At 44.9% G+C, this 21285-nt stretch overlaps 1 long non-coding RNA gene across 1 annotated transcript; it reads right to left on the bottom strand.

Annotated features, from left to right (window-relative positions):
- Positions 1-6016: 6016 nt before the first annotated feature.
- On the bottom strand, positions 6017-16774 carry LOC125406497 (uncharacterized). The gene is made up of 3 exons (XR_007233924.3): positions 16572-16774; positions 14820-14938; positions 6017-6418 (listed from the first exon to the last, which is right to left on the bottom strand). It is a non-coding gene; the product is annotated as an uncharacterized LOC125406497 (long non-coding RNA).
- Positions 16775-21285: the final 4511 nt, after the last annotated feature.

Raw genomic sequence — 21285 nt, forward strand, 5'->3', positions numbered from 1 at the left:
TCAGGCCAACCAAATCAAACCGAATTAGAAAAAAGCCCAGGTGTAATGGATACCAGTGCTCCCAGGTGGCATTCCAGGCCCTCAGAGAGGACATGGGAGTGGAAGAGCAGGAAACCACGTGTTTGTTTTCTTGGTTGCTGTTTAAATACCCTGTGGGAGTGGTCTTGAGCATCTCTGAGGAGGGGCTCATCATTTGGCGGGCTTTCTCAGGGTGGAGTCTGGACTGAGACAACTCCCAGGGGAGAGGACTTGGGATGGAACTTTACACCCAAACATTCCAGACTCATTGAGGCTGGGGTGACACTTCCACTCAAACACTTAATCTCAGGCACAAAGCACAGGACCATCAGAACTTGGACTGAAACCTCTGAAAGCATAAACCTAGATTCCTATTTTGAGATATTTCATCTCTGGTGGTTTTTTTTTTTTTTCACAGCAGACAGATCTAGAATTTTTGCTAATTGACCCATTTATGGATGTAAATTCCTCACTTGCCTATATCATCCTCTCCTGGACTCCTGCAAGGCTCTAAGCTCAGTCCCCAAGCCTGAAAATTATCCTTGCTTCTGTTTGCTCTGCCCTTCCCAAATTTGAACCACCACCAGACTCCAGACTCCAAGCTGTGAGCTGCATCTGTTCCTTTGCACAGCCAACGCCTTAGTATAGACTTGGCTTGACTGTAGCCTTTGTCAACATAACTCGCCTTCTCGCCTTCCTCTGCCGTAGTGTAAGTCCCGCTGAGATGCAGACCGTGTTCAATTTGATGTCCAATCATTTAATCTCAAGTACTGAGTTTACTTTTGCTCCCTAACCTTTCGAAAATGCCTTCTGAAAAAATAAGAATAAACTGCTCAGTGGTGGCACAACACTTTAATCCCAGCACAGGAAGGAAAAGGCAGGCAGATCTGTAAGTTCCAGGCCAGCCTGCTCTTCAGAGTGAGTTCCAGAACGGCCAGGGATACCCAGAGAAACCTCGTCTAAAAAAAAAAAAAAAAGATTATCTATCTCACAAATAGCTTTATTGAGCAACTAATGGATCAAACTCTGTTTTGAGTGAGAAAAAAACAGTCCTCTTGTAGCATTGTAGACAAACCAGTGTGTAAAGGCATGCAATAGGAAATCAAGTTACTTGGGAGACTGAGACAGGTGAATCATTAGAGCCCTGGATTCAGGAGTTCAAGACTAGCCTGGACCACCCTGTCTGAATTTTTAAAAATAAAATAAAGGTGATCCTATATGCTAACATAAACATGGTGCTCATAACAAAATGAGGCATGTGGTGGTCTTGAGAACATGATTTTATTATTGCATATAAGAAAAGCCGTAAATAGTGCGTAGATGGAAGGAAGACTGACAGGCTAAAATTCCCACATTCTTCAACCCTTCTATTGAGGAGTGTGCTCTATTCCATGTCCTTTGGAAGTTATATACGTTCTATTGGATAGATTTCTTTGTTTTTGAGACAGGGTTTCAGAGTGTTACCAGTCTTGCCCAGGCTAGCCTCAAGTTTCTGATTCTCCTGCCTCTGCCTTCTGAGTCACCGGATCTCCATCTGAACACTCCCACATCAGACCTGGGTTTTGAGTTCCTCAGTGACCAGTGTACCCATCGTGTTACTTTCTAGGCCCAGCCAGCATGGAAGGAACTGGCAGCTTACCCTCCTGTCTCTTAGAATGCTCAGTCTTAAAACCAGGCATCACCTGTGCAAGAACCCATGGGGAGACACCTGGGGGAAACTGAGTCACCATCCTCCCACACCTCACAACTGTCATCCAGACATCCTGGGAATAAATCTTCCAGGCTCAGTCTGCTTCGCCTACCTCCCTGTAGACCGTTAGAGCCTCTTTGTCTATACGCACAGAAAGTTGATAGTGGCTGATAGTTTACATTCCAGCAAAAAGGCATTCGACCAATGCCGACTTGATTGGGCTGAGAAATGCCGAGGGCGCTAAGGACTTGCCTCCATTGCTGCATGAGCTGAGAACCTGTTCAGGTTCCTAAAACCTCACATAAAAGCCTCACATAAAAAACATGGATTTCACGTTTATAACCTCAGTGCCAGCAGGATGGAGACAGGCAACGCCCTAAAGACGCTGTTCATCCCATCTAGCTGAATCTGGGAATTCCGGGTTCAGTGAGACACCCTGTCTCAAATATGTAAGGGGTAAAGTCACTGAAGAAGACTCCCCATATCGACCTCTGACCTACACACACACCTACATGTACATCCAAACATATAAACACATACAACACACACGATAAATAAAATTAAATAAGTAAGTGTGGTGATTTGAAAGAAAATGGCCCCCATAAGGTCACAGAGAGTGGCACTCTTAGGAGGCGTGGTCTTGCTGAAGTAGGTGTGGCTTTGTTGGAGGAGGCGGATCACTAGGAGGGGTGGGCTTTGAGATCTCGGAAGCTCAAGCCTTCCCAGTGGCTCACTGCTGTGGAATATATGTACACTGTGTGAAGAAGATGCACTGCTGTGGTTGTGTAATAGAAAGCTGAATGGTCAGGAACTATTCAGGAGAGGATAGGCAGGATTTCCAGGGAGAAAAAGGAAGAAGAGAAAGAATCTAGGTGTGCAGGGAGTTGCCAGCCCGTGGCCGAGGAAGCCGGAAGGCAGTACAGAGGTGAGGTAACGAGCCTTGTGGAGGAATGTAGTTTGAAAACATGGGTTAATTTAAGTTATAAGAACTAGTTAGGAACAAGCCTAAGCTAAAACCAAGCTTTAATAATTAATAAGTCTCCATGTCATTATTTGCGGACTGGCAGTCCCAACAAGAAAGTACAACTACAGCTCACTGTCACTTCTGCTGCCTGTGGATCCAGACGTAGAACTCTCAGCTACCTCAGCAGCACCATGTCTGCCGACACGTCTATGCTTCCCACCATGACAATAATGGACTAAGCCTCTGAACTATAAACCAGCCCCTCTGAACTGTAAGCCAGTACCAATTAAATGTTTTCATTTCTTTTTTTGTTTTGTTTGTTTGTTTTTCTTTGTATTGGGGTTTTGGGTGTTTTTTGTTTTTGTTTTTGTGGGGGTTTTTGGGGGTTTTTTTTGGTTTGTTTGGTTTTGGTTTTTTGGGGTATTTTTGGGCGGGGGGTGTTGAGACAGGGTTTCTCTGTAGCTTTGGAGCCTGTCCTGGAACTAGCTCTTGTAGACCAGGCTGGCCTCAAACTCACAGACTCACAGAGATCTGCCTGCCTCTCCCTCCTGAGTGCTGGGATTAAACGTGTGCCTGCGCCGCCACCACCCAACTCAATTAAACATTTTCTAAGAGTTGCTTTGGTCATGGTGTCTCTCCACAGCAAGAAAAAGCTAAGTAATGGCGAATCAATCCCACACCAGTTAGGTTTTAAAGGGGTATTTATTTTGGGGGGTAAAACTTACATACACACAAACCGTCAGGAAAGGAGCCTAGTCGCTGGAGCAGGAGCCGGAATCAAGCGCCGGAACCAAGAGAGGCTGAGCCGAGACTTGTGGCTCTTTTTAAAAGAGAAATATACCACACCCCAGTGGGCTGGTATTTCAGTGACTATTGGCTGAAGGAGTGGAAGGTACTCCCGCAGCATCTAAGTAGTACTAGGGACTGGGTATTGCTGTGATAGGCCTGACCATGCTTTTGTTTGAAAGAGTGTGAACTTTAAGACTTGGCTAGAAAAAGCAATTGAACACTTCAAGTGTGGCTTAATGGGCTCTTCTAGTAGAGCGTGGAAGACAGTGGTGCTAAGGGGGTTTGAGCTGTGTCAACCCAGCTAAAGATGGTGCAGCAGAGAAGAATGTTAGAATGTAGCCTAGAGACTGTTCTTACCATATTTTGGCAAAGAATGTGGCTGGTTTTTGCCCCTGTCTGCCTGAGACTAAAGTGAAGAGTTTTGGATTAATTCCATTGGTAGAGGAAATCTTAAAACAGCCTAGTATTGACTCTGTCTTGTGGTTATTAGAGTTCACTCTTATGAAGATCTAAAAACGAAAAGTAGCAACCTATTCAAAGAAAATACAAAATGTACAGTTCAAGGAAAAGGGAGGCACCAGGGAGTGGATTGAAGCTAAACCCTGTAATCAAGGAAATAAACAGATTAAAGAAAAACCTGATGTTAAATAGAATAAAGAGACTTGTGACCTCAGAGCAAGACCCTACCCAGCTAAGCTTCCTCCTTGTCAAAATGAATTAAAGAACAGTTTAGGTCCTAGTATGGTGGTACACACCTTTAATCCCAACAGTCAGGAGACAGAGCAAGTGAATTTCAGAGTTCAAGGCCAGCCTGGTCCACAGATAGAGTTTCAGGACAACCAAGCTTGGACAATGAAGGACACTATCAAAAACAAAAGGCTGGTGAAGATGTAATTGAATAGGGGGCCTCGCTCAAGCAGCAGAACTTGGCAGCTTTGGTCTTGTGGTTCTGGTTTTAGAGCCAAGAACAGAAGAAAGGGTTATGGAATCTCCCTCTGTGGCTAAGAAAAGCCGCTGAGGCCAGGCTTGTGTCAGGGGTGTCCCTGCATGGAAGCCTAGAGAAGCCATTGTGTGAAGCTGTAAAGGTAAAGCCTGGGTTGCCTTGGGGACCCCAAGATGTTAGAGATGCCAAAGTCGTGGGATACCTGCCGAGGAGAGCTGCTAACAGGGAGTGGCACCAGCCCAAGAGAAAGAAGTATGTTGTCGTCAACAAAGCTAAACGGAGTTGGAGATCTAAAGGGTGTTTTGACATCAGACATGAAGACACAAAATGGGCACAGGCTGGTTTTCAGTCTTGCTCTGATCCCTTTCACCCCTCTCCGAATGGTAATGTATATTCTGTGCCATTGTATGTAAAAGATTTTCTGTCCACTGATAGTAGGTTCTCTGCTGATGCAGTAAGCCAGATCAAGCCTAAATTAAAAGGTAAAAATGATGTGAGATGTCCTTCTGCATATGTGTTGCTTTATTGGTTGATGAATAAAGCTGCTTCAGCCTATGGCAGGGCAGAATAAAGCCAGGCGGGAAATCTAAACAGAGATATCGGGAAAGAGTAGGCGGAGTCAGAGAGATGCCATGTAGCTGCCTAAGGAAAAAGGCTCCAGCCTCCAGCCAGAACCATACCAGTAGGCCACAGCCTCATGGTGATTCACAGATTAATAGAAATTGGTTAATTTAAAATGTAAGAGTTAGCTAGAAATAATGCTTAAGCTATTGGCCAAGCAGTGTTGCAATTAGCATAGTTTCTGTGCTATTATTCAGATCTGGGTGGCCAGGAAGTAAAGCAGTCTCAGTCTACATGAAAAACCAGGTATATTTGAGCAAAACACTCTCAGGTGGGTGCTTCAGCTGCCCCCCCAGGGATTGGGTGGGAGGTGCAGGAGAGAAATCACATGGCTGATTCTGAAAAAAGGGGCTTAAATACCCTATAGGCACCAGGTTCATGATGCATCTTCCGTAAGTTGATTTTGTGCCTAATTTTTCTTACTTTTTCTTTTTTGGTTTTTCTTTTTTTTTTTTAAGGTCCCCTGAAGTTCTTTTTTTTAAATTTTTTTATGATTTATTTATCTTTTATTTTATGTGCATTGGTGTGAAGGTGTCAGATCTCCTAGAACCAGATTTTCAGACAGTTGTGAGCTGCCATGTGGGTGCTGGGAATTGAACCCGGGTCCTCTGGAAGAGCAGTCAGTGCTCTTAACCGCTGAGCCATTTCTCCAGCCCCTCTTTTTTGGTTTTTCAAGACAGGGTTTCTCCATAGGCCAGGCTGACCTTGAACTCACAGAGATCCGCCCACCTCTGCCTCCCAATCCTCTGCTGGGACTAAAGGCATGTGCCACTACTGACTGGCTCTTTTGTGCCCAATTAAAACACTTAGGGCAGAGATTGGGGAGCTAGCAGCTTCAGGAGAGGAGCTGCCTCCACACTTGGCAGTTTTTCTGAGAAGGCAGGGTTTGGAGATGGAGAAATGGGGCTGAGCTGGAGATTTCAATCAAACAGTTTGTTAGAAGTACATACTGTACATGATTTGCTTTTTCATTTTGATTTTATAGGGGGTAACAGTTACGAAATTGCCATAAGTCTCAAAAGAGACTCTGAGTATTGGTTTTTTACAGGGTTTATTGAGACAGTTATAGACTATGGGGTCTTATAAAATTGGACTTCATGCATTTCTGCATTACAATATGGCTAGAAGCCTATGGGGGGCCAGGGGGTAGAATGTGGTTGTGTGAAAGAAAATGGCCCCATAGACTCACAGAGAATGGCACTAATTGGAGGTATGGCCTTGATGGAGTAGGTGTGGCTTTGTTGGAGGAAGTGCATCACTAGTGGGGTAGGCTTTGAAGTCTCAGAAGCTCAAGCAGGCCTAGTGGCTCACTGTCACTTCCTGCTGCCTGCATATCCTGGTGTAGAACTCTCAACTACCTCTCCAACGCCATGTCTGCCTGCATGCCATCATACTGGAAAAAAAAAGATGCACTTGGTAAATGAGGAGTCTAATGAACCTGGTCACTTTCAGGAACTCCCCAAAGCCTGTGAATTCTGCCTGTGTTAGCAGGCTTCCCTGCGGGGTTGAGTGGTTCACCTCCCCTTCAGTGATTGTGTTTCAACTGCTTTCTGATATCCTGTGGTTAAGGAGTTTCCCTCCAAGACGAAAGGTTTCACCCTCTTCTTACATTCTATGTGTTAAGGAAACCGCTCCACAGAGCCGCATCCTCAGCCCTCCTGATTTTATTTACTATTTCTGACTCTCCGAGGTCACGAGTTAAAGCATACTGTGATCGTAAACATGAGAGCCTCAGGAAACTACAGGTTTACGGATAAGAAAGGAGCAAAGCTACCATCAAGGGTCACAAACGCCTTCACCTTCAGCATGCATGGTTGCTTGCTATTTTAACCCATTTATTTGAAATGGCTCTATAAGATACAAAGAATGTAGCTTTTTGTTGTGTTGAAATCCTTGATTCTCAGATGATGAAAACTTGAACATCTCTCTGGTAAGGGGTTCTGTGATGGTTAGTAATGACTGTCAGGGCTGAGGAGATGACTCAGTGGTTAAGGTCACTTGCTGCTCTGGCGGATAACCCAGAGTCTGTTCCCAGCACCCACATGAAGGCTCACCACTATCTAACTCCAGTTCTAGGAGATCCAATGCCCTAGTCTGGCCTCCAGTGACAGTAAGCACACATGTAGTACAGATACACACATGATGGCATTCAGTCATACACATAAAACAAAAACGATCTTTCTGAAAAGTGCTGATTCTTGTTCGGCCCACAACAACCTCAGAGCTGAAGAAGCAAGCATTCACCAGCCAAGTCCTCAGCCGATGAGCGGAGTGACTCGGGGCCCCGGGAAGGGAGCCGCCCAGTGTGTGACCAACCATGAGGACAACTCTCCATTAGCCTCAAGAAAAAAAGCAAATAAAGGGTCAGGTATTCTGTGACTTTCTCAAGTGCCTCCTTAAGCAGCAGAAACCCCACCCCATCTGGAGATGCGCAGTGACCTACTCTTCTGTTTACTCTTTGCTCATTGACTGGCAGGTTACTTCTATATTGTTGCTATTGTAAATGTTTAATGTATCAAAAATGAAACCAGACTCTATTAAATAACTTGAAAGGCTCTACTCCTAAAATTTAGGCTTGTGTCTGTGGATTTAGCCAGAATGACACAGCACATCTAGTTTCTGAAAGAAAACAACATGCAGTCAAATATAGGTGCATCTTAAATATATTAACTGCTCAATACACTCAAAGGCAACAGAGTCTAATTTCAATCATACCAATAATAATATCATTTCTCAACTAGAAGATTGGAAACATCAGCTGAGGGTTTCTTTACAAGTCTATTCCCAGCCCAAACCAAAAGCTAAAACTTCTGGAACGAAGTATCTTAATTTCTTCACTTCATGCGATTGGGTAGATAAGACACCCCACTCTCAGTCGTCATTTATAAGTTTATTGCGTATTGTCCAATAGTTACTTTGTATCTTTATTCTGAGTGAATTACACATTGCAGCATGAAGCTGCAAAGACAGCATGGAAACATTCTACAGGCAGCTATTCAGATGTCCCCAGCAGCTACATCTGACATAACTGTAGAAGAGTATACCCAAAGCGGGCATTTGTGTACCCACAGAGTGTGTGCAGCACCTGTGGCCCCACAGTGTGTGTGCAGCACCGTGCCATTTTAACATCTGTGCAGACTCACACAGCTACGGCAAGCAATATACAGAACCACTCTGATATCACAAAGGTCTGCCTCGTACTACCTCACATTCATTTAGCCTACCATGTTCCCTACCAGACTACCCTCCGTAACCACTGGCAACTAACCGTTCTCCGGCTCTATAATTTTGTCATTGAGAATGTTATGTGAAGTATGATTAATAAAAACTCAGAGAGAGAAATTGGGGTTCAGCCTGAAGACCTGAAAAGCAAAGCAGCCAGCCCCTGGCTCTGACCTCGACCTTAATCCGAAAATAGCAACCCTGCCTCTAGGATTCTCAGAATGAGACTGTGTGTGTGAGCTGTCTCCTGTTTGACAACCCTCTTTAGTTCTGGGATTAAAGGCGTGTACCACTATTGTCTGGCTTCTAGGGCAAGCTGGTGTGGCTACTAGGATTGAAGGAGTGTGTTATTGTTGCTTGGTCTGTAAGGTTGACGAGTGGGGCTGTTTTACTCTCAGATCTTCAGACAAGATTTATTTATTAAAATACAATTTAAATGCCACTACAGTTATGGAAATGGAATCATATAAGAAATAACATTTAATAATTCTAGTTTGGGGTACTATAAATAAAATTATTGTAAATAGGGTTTTATTATATTTTATGTGTATGGCTGTTTTGCCTACATGTGTGTCTGTGTACCACATGCATGCAGGGCATTAGTAGACCAGAAAGGGGTGCTGATTCCCCTGGAACTGGAGTTCTGGTGGTTGTGAGCTGCTCTGTGGGTGCTGGGAACCATTTACGGTGCTCTGAACCACTGAGCCCTCTCTCTAGCCCCATAAATATGTTTTATGTGTATGAGTTTTCATCTGGATAAATACCTAGGAGTTTGACTGACAGGACTGATGTTAAATAAATGTTCAACTTTTGTAACATGAGGGCCGGCTTGTTGGGGTTTCCGTCCCGCCCGGTACCCCAACAGCCGGCAAATCCCAAAGAGAAATTACACACAGGACTCCATAAGGTTATAAACTGATTGGCCCATAGGGTCAGGCTTCTTGTTAACTCTTATAACTTATATTAACCCATTATTCTGATCTATGTTAGCCATAATGGCTCCATACCTTTTTGAGCTGGGCAGGTTACATGCTGTCTCTTCGGTGGTCTGTACAGGAGTGGCTGAGAGAGAGCTTCTGCTTCCAGAATACTCCCAGTCTCTTTGCTCCACCCCTACTTCCTGTCTGGCTTTCCCGCCTATACTGCCTGCCTGGCCAATCAGCGTTTTATTAAAATATGATTGACAGAATACAGATAATTCTCCCGCACCAAACTTTAAAAAAAAAAACCTAAAGGTAACAACTAAACCTATTTGCTAAAGTGACGTGCCATTTTATATTTTTATTAATAACAGTGTAGGGAAAAACAGCTTTCTTTGTTTTCCTTCTTTATTTTTGTGACATGGTCTTACTATGCGCCTTGGTTGGCCTGGAATACCCTATGTATACCAAGCTGGCCTTGTACAACCATGCTCTGGTTTCTTTGCCTTCTAATAAGCAAATATATAGCTGCTTTTAAAAAATAATCTTAGATATTATTTATTTTAATATTTAAATCTTTATTATTTAAAAATAAATAAGATATGTATTTATTATATAGTGTCCTGCCTGCATGTACACATGCAGGCCAGAAGAGGGCACCAGATCTCGTTACAGGTGGTTGTGAGCCACCATGTAGTTGCTGGGAATTGAATTCAGGACCTCTAGAAGAGCAGCCAGTGCTCTTAATTTCTGAGCCATCTCACTAGTTCCCAGTATAACTACTTTCTAGAGCTATCAACTTGCCAAGTGTGGTGGTACACATCTTTAATCCCAGCACTTTGGAGGCAGAATTGGGGGGTTCCCTGTGACTTTGAGGCCCTCCTGGTCTTCACAGTGAGCTCCAGGAAAGCTAGAACTACATAGAGAGAATCTGTCTTAAAAAGAAAAAAAGAAAGAAGTTGAAAAGAAAGGAAAGGAGGAAGCAAGGAAGCAAGGGAAAAAGAAAAATTGTTCACTCTTCATGACCTTACACAAAGACTTCAAAACTAGACTAGAAGAAAAACTCTGCTGACACGGAGGAAGGCTAGGACACTCCTCAACCAGCCATTGGAGCTCACTAGAATAGGCCAGAACAACTGGTTAGACAGAGGTAAGGTGTCTTGGGGTATCCCATGTTCATTATAATACTGAACGTGCACCCCTAGTAAGATACTAAGAAGAGGAGCCGGAGAGATTGTTCAGTGGTTAAGAGCACTGACTGCTCTTCCAGAGGACCTGGGTTCAATTCCCAGTACCCACATTATTCACTAATACTAATTAGTCTTAACAATAAAAAAAAAAAAAACAGAGTCAGATATGGAGGATGAACGCTGAAAGATCAGAGAAGCAGAGCAGCCGCCACCAGAAACTTCTTACCTCTAAGACCAAATCGGGGAAATCCTGTCTCTATGAATCCTCTGGCTGAATAGGCCCACCACTGCCTGGCCTCTATAGTTAACTAGTGCCTAGTTCCACCCTCTGATTTCCATGCAAGCTTTATTTGTCAGAACACAAACAAAACAACATACAACAGTCTGTAACTCCAGTTCCAGAGGATCTGACACACTCACATTAGCAAACTTGTAGGCAAAGCATCAATGCACACTTATGTGCACGCACACACACAAGATACTAAAACAATGGGATGGGATGGGTAATACACACAAGAAAACCTACACTATGCAAATGTGAAGAAATGAGATATAAAAGCCCCATCCTTTGTATAACATTTGGCATGTGAGTTTCTAACTTTTCCCTTGATCTGGTTTTTGGGGTTTTTTTTTTTTGCTTGTTTGTTTTGTTTTGGTTTAGTTGCTTTGATAAAATACCCCAACAAAAGCAGTTTAAGGAAGGTGGCTTTACAAGCCACCGTGGAGAGAAGGTCACCGTGGCAACAGCTTGAGGGAATCGTATCCTCGGTCAGGAAGTGAAAACAATGATTGCTAGTGTTCAACTAGCTTCCTTTTAGGTAATCAGGAGTGGGTGGGTCTTCCATCTCAGTTAACCTAGTCAAGTAGGGGCACGGGCATAACCAGAGAGCTTCCTCTCCCAGATACTTCTAGATCTCAAACTGACCGCTGAGATTAACCAGCACGGAAGTGTGTTGTTTTTTTAATTCTCTCACCTTGTTTGCTCCTATCTACACGTCTATGTTCCATTCATTCCTTGTTCTGGGGTATAAGAACCTGTAACACTTCCAGAGGTTCCCAATGAGCCCTGCTATACCTCAGTTCTGCACTTGTGGCAACAATTTGTCATTGTGAAGAGACACCAAAATCAACCCATGGAAAAGCTACAGGGCCCAATGTCTATAGGAAGACGGCCCACGCTTCTGTGCATTGAAGTTCTCCGGAGCTTCGCACACTCCTCTTAAAGCTTCTGTAGCCTGACGGACTGGTTAGATGAGGTGATGGCAGGGGCTTAGAATATTATGGGTGATGAATCAAAACGAGTTAGGATGTCTTTAATCCCCTGTGACAGCCATTTTTACCCAGCACTGTATCTGGCCTAACATCCTACATTCTTTCGACTTTTAAATGAGATTCTCGGAACGTAGTGCTAAGCTTGACACAGCTGGTCTCTACCGACCCCAAAGCAGGTGAGATCTAAAACCTGAACGTGACATAAAAGCAGACAGTTCCCTGCGTTGTTGTGACCTACCTGCTAGATATCCCAGACACTGTACTTGGTAAGTGCGTTCATTTCTGACTTTCTCTCATTCTGTGATGAATAAAATCATCCCCGCATGTGACCACTTTCAAGGTGGAACGTGTCACCCAAGACGATCTGAATCTGTGTCTCCAGACCACGGCCACTTTTGTTTGGCTCTGATAAACTCCCTCTTACTTCCTTTGAAGGAAGAGCTATGTTTTGCCCTGACACTCATTAGAATCCTTGTTCGTGGAGTCACACAGGATGTGATCAGCCCCTCCAGCAGCCAGCCATGACAGCCCATGGGAAACACTGCCAACTAGGGAAGCTCATTAGAAACTCAGGGCCCAGGTGTTTAAATTGAGGTCTCATCACATAAACACCTATTATTGGCATGTACCCAAATCCTCAATTACTGTAAGGAAAGCTTATATTTATCATAAAATATGTGATCTATATAATTAGTTTATATAGATCAAAAAAAAGTTATTTGACAAAGAATTTATCTGTCTTTGTCCCAGGTTCCTGGGAACCAGCCTCTAAATCTTTGGAACTTCCTGAGTGTGGGAGTATCTTTGTTAGTCACGGTGGGCCCAGTAGTTTATACTAACGAGGTGATTCATGAGTTGTTCCTCAGATAACTGAAAGTAATGAGATGATTCATGCTGGGGGCAGGCAGGTCAGAAAGACTTGCCTCTGATTAGAGGGCAGAAGCTTTGGACCTTGAGATACCAGCCCTCTCAGAAGACAGTGTCAAGACGGAGCAACACCAGAAACAGACACACATGCTCGTGACTTTCCACAGTTTCAGAATGTATTAGGTAGCAAATTTACGAGGCCTGATGCTTTCAAAGACAGCAATTTGCCGTTTTCGCGCTTTCCTTGGGCTGGAGACACAGTTCAGGGATTAAGGCATTTGCTCTTCTTGCAGAGGACCTGCCTTTGGTTCCCAGAACCCACAACTGACTATAACTACAGTGCTAGAGGATTCAGCACCATCTCCTGGCTTCCCTAGACACCGGGCACACACATAACGCACATACACACAGGCATTTTCACGCATACACATAAAGTAAGAATAAATAAACATTAAAAAAATAAACTCGCTTTCTGTGATAACGCTGGTCAAGGTCAGCAAGTCAACCTCACTTACTAATATTAACCTCAAGCTTGTAAGTTACACATCACACAGTAAATAGATCTGTATATCCATATTCACACATGCGCCCACACACATTAGAGAATAACTCCAGTGAGTTGAAAAGGCAAGAAGTTTCCAAGACTGAGAGGCCAAAAATCAAAAACTAATAGAGAGATAAGACTTTCTGTTGACAAGAGACGAGCCCCCTAAGCTGAAAGTCTCACTGGAGAAGCCGCTGTGGCTGGGCTGGAAGGCAGGCTGCAAGGTCAGAGCTGAACTGCAGAGTTAAGGTGCACTCCAGAGGTGGAAGGGCGGGACCAGGACTAGATGAACGAATGATAGACAGATGACAGCAGGTACAGACGGGCAAACGGAAGGACAAGCAGACAGCAATTTGGATAGACAGCATCAGCTGCAGGAACCAGGCTCAGCAGAAGCCCTGAGGACAGTCAGGAATTATCTGCCTGTCATTCCTTCCATGTATAAACTGCATAGTCAGAGAACAGATTGGTTGGGGCCATCCTAGCCATAGACATGCTAGGTGCCTGCCGTGTGTGTGTGTGTGTGTGTGTGTGTGTGTGTGTGTGTGTGTGTGTATGGTCAGGGGTGTCCGGGGGAATAAGTTACACCCGTTCTCCAGGCCAGTAGGCCCAGTGAGTGGAAAAAAGAAATAAAAAGAAAAGAAAAGGAACATGACTAGGTGGAGGAGAACGTACCCTATAGACATGTGGGAGAGCATAGCCAGATGCAGACATCTGAGAGAGTCCAGAGTAGGCCTGAGCTGTGCCCTGTGAGGAGAGGGAGAGGGGGAGGGGGAGGAGGAGGGGAGAGAGGGGAACCAGGTGCAACAGCCAGGAGGCCCAAAGCTACAAAAAGAGTGGGAAACCAAAATGGCTGAGTTGTATAAGGAAGGGCAGCCCAGTCCCCTGGGTAGGGGGCAGAGTGTGCCAGCCTGGAAGGCCCTGTAACAAGTAGGAACTGAGGGATGCAGGGAGAACCTGGCAGCCAGTGTCTGCTTTGGTATGTTAAATAAGCAACACAGCCCGGCCATGGTGGTGCACACCTTTAATCCCAGCACTCGGGAGGCAGAGGCAGGCAGATCTCTGTGAGTTCGAGGCCAGCCTGGTCTACAAGAGCTAGTTCCAGGACAGGCTCCAAAGCTACAGAGAAACCCTGTCTTTAAAAAAATAATAATAATAAATTAAAAAATTTAAAATTAAAAAATAAATAAATAGCCACCTCAGCTATTTGTCCCAGGTTTGAAACTCAACACCCAGTATATTCTTGGTCTTAGTATTCCTGATATAATTTTAATATGTCCATGTTCCCTTACAATCTCAGTTCACCCCCAATGAATTTGTAGAGGAGAGCCCTTACTACTCCAAAGAGTAAATTATTTATTTACTATGCCATGTGAGTGGAGCTATCCATATGTCAGCTTCGGAGTTATCTTCCATCCTTAAAGCAGAACCAATGTTGCTTACAAAATGTAGTCATTCAAGGGGGTACAGGCTGAAAACCAGCTGCTTTATGCAATATGGAGTAACTTCTTGCCTGCAATCCCAGCACTCAGGAAGCAGAGACAGAAAGCTTGCTACAAATTCGAGGCCAGTTAGGTCTCTACAACAAGGTCAGGCCAGCCGGAGAAGCCCAGCAAGGCCTCGTTTCAAACGAACACAATTTTAAAAATTAAAAAAGAGAAAAAAAGAGAAAGAAACAAAGGAGGGAGGGAGGGAGGGAAGGAGGGAGGAAGAGAAAGGAGGAAGAGAAAGGAAATCTGCTGCTAGGAGCCCAGGTGAGCTTTCCTGGAAGATACTTACATCGATGTCCTGGAAGGGAGGGTGTGTCACACCGATCATATGGAAGCTTTGGATTGAAAACACTCCCAGGCTTTGCCCTTTCTCCGTTTGGCTGGTCCCAATTTGCACACTGTGTCCATCTGTAATTATTATGCCGTGAATCATTCCAGCAAATTGATAAGCATCAGGGAATTCTGGGAACGCCAAGTTTATAACCACTTGCTCATAAAAGCAAATTTTGTCACGTGTTCTGGAGGCATTCTTGGTTTCAGCAAGCACTCTACCCCGAGCTCCGCTCCCACCCCCACGGCTGTTCTATAACCTGAGAACTCCAGATAGTGTCGCGATTCTCAGTCGTGAAGGATTTTACCCTAGTACCGTCGAGCCTGAGCTAAAATAAGGTCGCTAGCATCAAAACTGCACCCCAGACAGCCATTCGTACTTAGGGGTGATAGGAATGACGGTAGTGACCAGGGTAGAGACACTGCTGCATTCTGTGCCCCCCACACACACCCTCACCCCACTGCCCTCATTAGGAATCTCCATTCAAGCAGTAGTGCCATCCGTGGCTTCAGGCAGAAAAGAATTGCAGGGCAAGCCAGTGTAAAGCACAACTGGAGATTTATTAAAAGACGTTTTTAATATTGCTCTTCAGCACAGGGGTTAATAGAAAGAGACTCTCAGAGGGGCACACCCAAATGTGGTTATGGGTTTTTTAAGGGAGCGTTATGCTTAGATATCTTTATGATGGGACCGTAAAGGATTTTGATGACTCTCGACTCACAGTTCTAAAGGTTGCTAAGAAACAAGCATGTTCGCTGCCCCAAGCCTTTATTACTCATGGCTTAAAGTGTGTGGTTGACAACAGGGTCAAAAGGTTAAAGCATCTGGTCTTCTAAACAATGCTGTGAATTTATTATTATGCTGTGAGTGCAGAAAGCTCCAGGTTCCAAGTGGGAAGAACAGCTGATCTATTGTCTTCACCATCTTTGCTGACCAGCTGGCAATTTAGGTTTTAGCGATGGATTCCTCCCCTTACTAGGAGAAAAGGCAAACCAGATCCAAAGAGGAAAGGCCCCTTTTCTTCCTCTTGCTTTTCTTCCCATGTCTCCACAGTTTTATGGCTTTCTATCCTGCCTCAAAAACTCTCTCCTAAAATGGGTGGTGGTGGCGCACGCCTTTAATTCCAGCACTTGGGAGGCAGAGGCAGGCAATCTTTGTGAGTTCGAGGTCGGCCTGGTCTACAAGAACTAGTTCCAGGACAGGCTCCAAAGCTACAGAGAAACCCTGTCTCGAAAAACCAACCAAGCAAGCAACAAACAAACAAACAAATAAACAAACAACTCTCTCCTACTCTGCAATCCCAATACTTGCTAAGGGACAATTTGGCAAGCCAGGAGGACAGTTTAGGTCTACCATGTTAGCCCTCTTGTGCACAAGGAGTTTGAGTTTGGGTTTGGGTTTTGTATTTTGTTTGTGGTACTGGGAATCGAACCTAGGGCCTCACCAGCACTCAGCAGAGGTTTGACCACTGCGTCTGGTCTCAGCCCACAAGTAGATCCCTGAAAATGTAAGCAAGAGGAGAACATTTGAGATGAGGATTTATATCAGAAGAAGTTCTCTGCAAAGAAGATTCGAGACCAGGTCATTTGGGAGCTAAAATGACACAAAAGACCTGTCTCTCATGAGTCTGTGGTCTTCATTTGGGGCCAGCCACTGTGTATATATTCCTTCTGTTGTCGTCAGACAGAATATAATGAAATGACTTCTCACCTGTTAACCCAGGTTATGTCCAGTTCATTTAGCTCCGCCAAAGAAGCCACTCCTCCAAAGAAGCCACTCCTCCATTCCCGAGGACGTGTTCATATCCAAGTTTGGTAACTAGGAGTCAAGTTGCTGTGTTCCAGGTGAGTCTGGGGAAATTCCTCCTCCTGCAAAACACAGTCAGGAAAGGACAAAATGGAAAGCAGAGGAAATACTCAGGTTGACAGCGACTGCAGTAATAACCTGTAATGAGAAGCACAAAACGGGGGAGGCACCTCACCGGGTACATCACTTAACAAAGCAATAGTGGTTGCTTCTCCACTGGAACCCCATGACCTCCCTGGTCACAGGCTTTTGGCTAAGTCCCCAGTAGCATCTGTGAATTTCCCCCTGGTAAAGCAGGCCTGTGAGTCCAATCAAAAGGTTGGTTCCATCGATAGCCACTCACTCCACTACTGCAACACGGGCTGGCACATCTGGCCAGCAATTTCCACCATGAAGCATCCAGCATCCACAGCTACATACTTGAGTATGGACTTTCCCTTTCTGTTTCAAAGGCCAGACTCCAGGGGCATCTTCTGTGGCCACTACTTCACTCTTTTCTGTTTTCTTCCCTGACCTTTCTCATAGAGTCCAGGGTTTGCAGTTCCGGGAAGGGCTCTTTGATACAGATATAATTTGGGTTTTCTTTACCCTTCAGTCTCCCAGTTGTGAGAAGCAGCAGGCTGACACCACCATTGCCCCTTCTTTTATCCAATTTACCTAGTAGATAGGAGACCAACAAAGGAAGTCTGCATGACTCTTTTGGGAGGTGAGGGGTTGAGAGAGGGTTTCTCTGTGTAACAGTCCTAGCTGTCTTGGAACTCTCTCTGTAGACCAGGCTGGCTTCAAACTCACTGAGATCCTCCTGCCTCTGCCATCCAAGTGCTGGGACTAAAGGTGTGTACCATCACCATCTGACAAAGATTTATTTATTTTTATGTATGTGAGTACTCTATCTGCATATACATCTTTATGACAGAAGAGGGCATCAGACCCCACTAGAGAACTGAACTCAGAACCTCTGGAAGACCAGCCAGTGCTCTTAACCACCGAGCCATCTCTCGAGAGCCCCAGACTCTTTCTTGTTGCAATTGCTCTCTTATCCCTGCCGCCGGACTTGAGATATCTCTCTTATCACCCATTACAGCAGCCAGCCTGCCCCAGCCGCTGCCTGCTGATACCGTGACCACCCCAGTCACCACTCCCAGTGTCTGTAACGTCTGCTGTAGACCTTCAGCTGTTCTCAAAACATCTCCGTACTCCCTTGGTTAATCCCACCCACCAAGCAGGCATGTCACCCAATACCACACAGAGGACCGTCATCCCCAACAGACATCCCCTCACCTTAGTGGCATACCTCACTACTTTCTGCATTACCCATGCCTCTGCCAACACTGGCAAAAGCACACTGACACATGCTACATGGGAACTGAGAGCCATGTCAAAATTTCCTCCACACATACTCCACCATTAGGTTTCCGTTGCCTGGCTCATTCCCCATATCAAGACACCAGTGTTCTCCCCAAACTTATCCTTGGCTTTGTCACATCCTGCCAACGACACCAAGCATTGCTAAAATTTTTCCCCCGGGGGAGACATAAATGATGTTTATACTCCCCCCCCCCCTCGCCATCAACCCAATGACAAACCAAGATATAATTTCACCAAAGTTTACACTGGGGAGTTTACAGAGCAAAGTTCACTCTCAGCTTCCTTACAGAGTCACGGATGAGGGTTACGGGCAGGAGCAGGGATGTCCTTCAGGCGGAAGGTCTGCACCCAGCAGGTATGTAGTGATTTGAATGAGAGTGGTCCCCATAGCACGTCTATTTGAATACTTAGATGTTGCAGCCCACAAAACTATACAGTAAATGTACAGTTGAAGAAATGTCCCTAGTGTTAGGATGAGAGCTTTTTAGAGTTAAAAATGAAGACTGTAAGATTTTAATTTAAAAGGAAGCAACAGCAGCTTTTCCTTGTTGGGCCTGAGAAACGTTGACTGCTGAACCTGAGACAGACAGCACAGAGCGGTTAGAGGCAGAGACACAGAGAGTTAACGAGCCTTATAAAGGAAGATTTATTATTCGGTTTTCTTGAACATCTTCAGTGAAACTAAAAAGATCCTGTAGAGTTTTGCAAATTGCTGAAAAAGTGTCCTCTCTCCAGAATCTGTTTTCAGATGAGCTAACCGGTGCTGCGGGAGTACCTTCCGCTGCTTCAGCCAATAGTCGCTGAAATACCAGCCCACTGGGGCGTGGTATATTTCTCTTTAAAAGAAGAGCTGCAAGCCTCGGCTGAGCCTCTTGATTCTGGTGCTTGGTTCCGGCTCCTGCTCCAGCGACCAGGCTCCTTTCCTGACGGTTTGTGTAAGTTTTACCCCCCAAAATAAATATCCCCTTTAAAACCTAACTGGTGTGGGATTGATTCGCCATTAAACCGGAAGCTCCTGTACGCCACGGTTTTTTTGTAAACAAACCAGCAGCGGGTCCTCGGCCATAAAGAGAGAAAGGCAGATCTTTAGTGTGGCAATAGGAAGAAAAGCTGTTGGAGTACTTTATGAAATATTGAGAAATCATCATTTGAGATCTTTAAAGCAGCTGAAGTAAGTCTATCCATGCAGCCTCATGCTATAAGCCTGTCAGTGAAACCTGCTGTGTTATTTAAATATAGGTGGCTGCAAGACAGTTCTCCGCCATCTCATCCTGTCGTGTTCTCTTCCCGCTCCCCTTCTCCCTCCCCGTCTTCTCCCCCTCCATGCTCCTTGTAGATCCCTGCAAGAGACTGCTAATCTTTTAGTTTTCCTGTCAACTTTCTGACAAGATTTTCTTTCAACTTGTCAGTAGCTTTCTATCGAAAAAGTGCTAGCCGGGTGGTGGTGGCACAGGCCTTTAATTCCAGCACTCGGGAGGCAGAGGCAGGTGGATCTCTGTGAGTTCAAGACCAGTCTGGTCTACAGAGTGAGTTCAAGGACAGCCAAAGATAGACAGAGAAATCCTTTCTCAAGAAAGAAAAGAAGGGGGCTGGAGAGATGGCTCAGAGGCTAAGAGCACTGACTGCTCTTTCAGAGGTCCTGAGTTCAATTCCCAGCAACCACATGATGGCTCACAACCATCTGTAACGAGAGCTGGTACCCAGAGCACTGTATACATAATAAACAATCAAACACATAAGTAAATAAATAAATAAATAAATAATAAAAAAAGAAAGGAAGGAAGAAAGAAGGAAAGAAAGAAAAATTAAAGTTCAAATGTCCAGGTAGACCTCATGAACTTATATGGACTGGATTCTTAAAACTTCTTATTTATTTTAGACAAGGTCTTACAATGTAGACCAGGCTGGTCTAGATTTCCCAGAGATCTGCCTGCTCTGCCTGAGTGCTGGGCTTCAGGGGTGTGCCACTACCCAGCTTTTCCTTTTATTTTTGAGATGGGATCTTGTTCATTGCCCAGGGTGATTTTGAACCATGGAGTCACGTGACCCACTTGGGACTACAATGCCATCATGTCCAGCTCGAGGGCCTGTGAAAGGATAGTAGTGCTGTCTTCAGGTTTGTCATGTAGAGTTGGCTAGCCTGGAACACACTCCATATACTGCGCTGACAATGAACTCACAGAGATCTACCTGCCTCTGTCTCCCAAGTGCTGGTTTTTAAAGGTGTGTGCGCTCAATGCCTGGCACATGCAAGTAACACTGTACAATCTGAGAAGGTTGTATGTATGTATTTAGGAATATATATGTGTTAGTGTATGTGTGTGTGTGTGTGTGTGTGTGTGTGTGTGTGTGTGTGTGTGAGAGAGAGAGAGAGAGAGAGAGAATTAATGAAAAAAGAGGGCATGAATTTGAAAGAGAGCGAGGGGAATGTGGTGAGGTTGGAGGGAGGAAAGGGTAGGAGGAAATGATGCAATTATATTATGATCTCAAAAAGTAGAAGATTTTTGTTTTGTTTTGTTTTTCGAGACAGGATTTCTCTGTAGATTTGGAGCCTGTCCTGGAACTAGCTCTTGTAGACCAGGCTGATCTCGAACTCACAGAGATCCGCCTGCCTCTGCCCCCCGAGTGCTGGGATTAAGGCGCCACCACCCTCAGGCTGAAGAAAAATTGTTTCAAGGATAGTATTGAGTACCCTGTATTTTTATAGTACACCACCTTGAGATGTTTCCTCTAAATCACTGATCCCATTTAAGTTACTGCTTCCTCAGAACCTAGACATGAACCTGTTGAATCCACATGGTTCCTTTCCTTCATGACACTCCATCAGCATGAGCGCCTAGTGCCAATATATTGATTCTCTCTCTGTTGTCCCCACCCGAATTTCCAGGAAGATATGGAAATCGTATCCATTTGCAGGGAGGTCACTAGTATGTGGATCAGCTAGGGAGTGATCGTTGAATATACGTTATGGCCAAATAGGGATCCTCTGCCAACAGAACTGTTAGAGACTTGCACTTTAAAGGGGTCACACAGAGGCCAGCCTGAGAAGGCTCCTCAGGACTGCTCAATCCCTGGCCTTGACTTATAGCAGAAGCAATTGTTAGCCAGAAGGCAAGAAGGATGTGGAGCCCATCAGGTAAGTTCACCTGACCCTTCCCGTATGCTAATCACCTGTGCGGCCTGTGTCTGTTAATACCCACAGACCTGCTGTAAAATATTGTGGCAGTTACTCCCCCCCCCCATGTAATTC

This window comes from Myodes glareolus, chromosome 17 (genome assembly GCF_982192425.1).
Source record: "Myodes glareolus chromosome 17, mMyoGla1.1, whole genome shotgun sequence".
NCBI lineage: Eukaryota > Metazoa > Chordata > Mammalia > Rodentia > Cricetidae > Myodes > Myodes glareolus.